This window comes from Megascapheus bottae, chromosome 15, assembly GCF_031878675.1.
Source record: "Megascapheus bottae isolate mThoBot1 chromosome 15, mThoBot2.hap1, whole genome shotgun sequence".
NCBI classification, from domain to species: domain Eukaryota; kingdom Metazoa; phylum Chordata; class Mammalia; order Rodentia; family Geomyidae; genus Megascapheus; species Megascapheus bottae.
In genome coordinates, this window is record NC_143523.1 from 44,311,874 (window position 1) to 44,315,445 (window position 3,572).

Below are 3,572 nucleotides of genomic sequence, written 5' to 3' on the forward strand. Positions count from 1 at the left end.
AGGGAGGGAGGGAGAGGCAGAGAGAGAGCCTGGAGTAATGGACATAGAGGGGTATAAGTGTGTGAGGGGTTGTATGGGTGTAGCTGTGGACAGAGTGAGCCAAGAGTCTTTTATTTTTATTTATTTATTTTTTTGCCAGTCCTGGGCTTGAGCTCAGAGCCTGAGCACTGTCCTTGGACTTTCTCAAGGCTAGAGCTCTACCACTTGAGCCTCAGCACCACTTCTGGCTTTTTTCTATGTATGTGGTACCGAGGAATGGAACCCGGGTCTTCATGCATGCTAGGCAAGCACTTTAACCACTAGGCTAAACTCCCGGCCCCACCAAGAGTCTTTTAAAGAGGCTTTTGATTCCAAACCAACCACCCAAAGATTGTTCTAACCCAATCATCCAAAGATTGTTCTGAGTAGAGGTGAGCTTCTTGTTGTTGGAGGTAAACAAGTGCAGGTTGCAGGTCCATGAAGGAAGATGCTGTAGACAGTAAAAGAAGGAGCCAGCAATAGTCCTCTCCAATCTGGAGTGTGCTTCTCTGGATCTGACATGTGGGATCTGGAAGTTGAGTCTTTGTGGAAGAGAAAGCTATGGGACTGAGTCCTCAGCTTGGCCACTTCTGGCCTTAAGCAGAAGTATGACTCTGGGACAAGCTCAGCCCCTGGAGCCAGAGCCTACAGTGTTTGAATCCAATTCCCCCTGCTGTCTCCTCTGAGACCTTTGGCAGTGACTGAGGTCTAGCCTGATTCTACTGCAAAATGGATGGAGAAGGCCCCTCCCAGACAGTGGTGATTGAGTGCCACAGTGTGGTGGGCACCTGGGCTCATTTTGAATTTAGTGGGGTCCCAGCACTTGCAGGGGTTTTGGGTCACATCTTATCCCCCAAGAGTCTGTGGATGAGAAAGTCGGGCACTGGTGGCTCATACCTATAATCCTAGCTACTCAGGAGGCTGAGATCTGAGGATGGAGGTTTGAAGGCAGCCAGAAGGCTGGCTAATAAACTACTCATAAAAAATGGAAGTAGAGTTGTGGCTCAAGTGGTAGAGTTCCACCCTTGGGCACAAGCTCAGGGACAGTACCCAGGCCCAGAGTTCAAGCCCCTGGGTTAGCTTCAAACCCCATTATCCTCAGATCTCAGCCTCCTGTACCGGTAGGATTACAAACATGAGCATGAGCCCCTGGCACCCAGCTATTGTACATCTCTTGCAACTTGCTTCCAAGAAGAATATAGTAAATTAAAACACATACATTTTTGGGGGGGGTCAGTCATGGGGCTTGAACTGTGGTCCTGGGGACCATCCTGAGCTCATCAACTCAAGGATACCACCCTACCCCTGGGCCTGGGTGTTGTCCCTGAGCTCTTTAGCTCAAGGCTACTGCCCTACCCCTTGAGCTTCAGCACCACTTCCGGTTTTCTAGTGGTTAATTGGAGTTAAGATTCTCATGGACTTTAGTGCCCAGGCTGGCTTTGAACCGTGATCCTCAGATATCAGTCTCCCGAGTAGCTCGGATTGCAGGCGTGAGCCACCGTACTGGGCTATCTTTTGCTCAATAATTTTTAAAGAAAAGTATGGGCTGGGGGGGTCTCAGTCACCAGGCCTCCTGTCACTGATGCTGAGTGACTTCATCCTACTCTGGGTCTAAGGCCTCATCCTTCCAGCCCTGCCTACTTACATGCCATCCTCGCCATCTATTACTTGGTAGGTGCTTTGAGGCAGGTTGGGGAAAGGACAAGAACAGACCAATCCCGGGGAAGTTGCTTCCCTCTTCTCCATCCCAGCAACCTGGATAGCACGCATGGGCTTTGGGCTTTCAGGGGCAGACATTGGTGGCCTAATAGTGTCGCCAGCAGGTGCCTGGCACGCACAAACCTCTCTATGTTTAGCGGTGGTGAATAATCCTCAAATTGTATTTGATTTCTGTGTGTACTTCTGCATTCCTATTCAAAGCTGAGTGCATCTGATTTTTATGGGAATCCATAGTGGTTCAAAAACGAAATCTTGGCACCCTGCTGTGAAAATCTCTCACTTCTGGGAAACTGAAACGCCACTCAGATGTCCCCTCTTGCCCTGTCCCTTCCCCCTGCTCTATCCCTTGTCCCCGGCTTTCTGAGTTGTCCAGCAGCTGGTGCTTCTCTTTCCCTGTACAGTTGCCCTGATGCAGCGAGTCGCAGGCAGTAATGGCCATGCCTGGAGGAAGGCCCAGACGAGGGTATGCTTGACTCCCACAGCTCTTAGTGTAAGGAACTAAGCTGCAGCAGGATTCTTCTTATGGTATTGGGGATCCTGATTCACAAGCAACCTGGCTTCCTCCAGCCTAGACAGAGGTGGGGCTGGATGCCTGGCTGGGCTAGGCATCCTGTGTATGTTTCCCACGTGGGGCTCTAAGCTGGGTTTGTATGTGTTCAAGTATGTATGTATGTACTCACACGTGTCTATACAGGTATATGTGGGCATTGTTATGTGTTTGGGTGTATGCATGATGCATATGTGCACATGTATACCCGGGCACCAACTTTTCTTTTCAACTGTTTGGCTTCCCCTAGGAAAAGGGACATTTCAGCTTGGGCCAGGCTGAAGACCTGGCCTTATCTTCCAGGCTGGTATTTTAGCTATTGCCCAGTGGGTGGGTGAGGGTGTCCATTTCTGCCCTGCCTGGGGTTGGGGGAGCACAGAGAATGGACAGAGGCCTGCTGTGCTGAGAGTCCAGTGAATGGACATGGAGTGAGTAGCCAGAGGGTGGCTGAGGGCCCTGAAGTGGGGGCAGTCCTGAGGCTGTGGGAAGTCAGGAGGAGTTTTCTCCTTTGGAAGTCTTGTTCATAGCTATGGGGAGGTTTGATAGGATGGACAGAAGGTAAGCTGCTGATCGTACAAATTCAAGAAACTGAGGAAAATGCAGGAGGCAAGTAGAAGGAAGTAAGGCTGCTAGAACCTAGCTACTCTGGTGACACTGCATCACACCAGCAGTGGGGGTACACTGCCCTCCCCTGTCTTTGTCCATAACTGGGTCAGCCCCTGTTGGCTCCCTGGGTGGCTCCTTGCTCTAAATGACCCAGCAGTGATGCTGTGGTGCTTAGTCAGTGTTTCCACAGCTGTAGTCTGAGAATGGACTTGTGGAGCTGTGGGCTGTGCTTCCCACCTGGGGTTGACTTTGGGGAGTCTGTAATGGTATGGCCTTCTGGAGCTTCTGTGGTTACCCTACTTCTGGGTAGATGTCCTTCTGGGTTGATAACTGGGAGTGGAAACTATGAGCAAGAGGATTTACACTCAGCCCCTCCCCAGGCCAGGATGCCCACCTCTGGGAGGGCGGAGGTGGTAGGGTAATGAGGTGAAAGATGGTCACCCCTATGATGCATGAGTTGTCTTATTGGCAGTAGGTCAAGGGACAATGCTTATGAGGTGCCAGCAATCCAGAGAGCAGCAGAAACAACTTGTTACTCAGCCCTGGCTGAGCCCTTTTTGGCATAGGTAGCTGGTCCCCTCTTCCTGTTGATTCCAGCATACCACAACTCGAAGGGATTACAGTTCACATCCAGGTCTAGGTTACGGTCTCTGAGTAGATGCAGGGTCTAGCACAAGGCCTC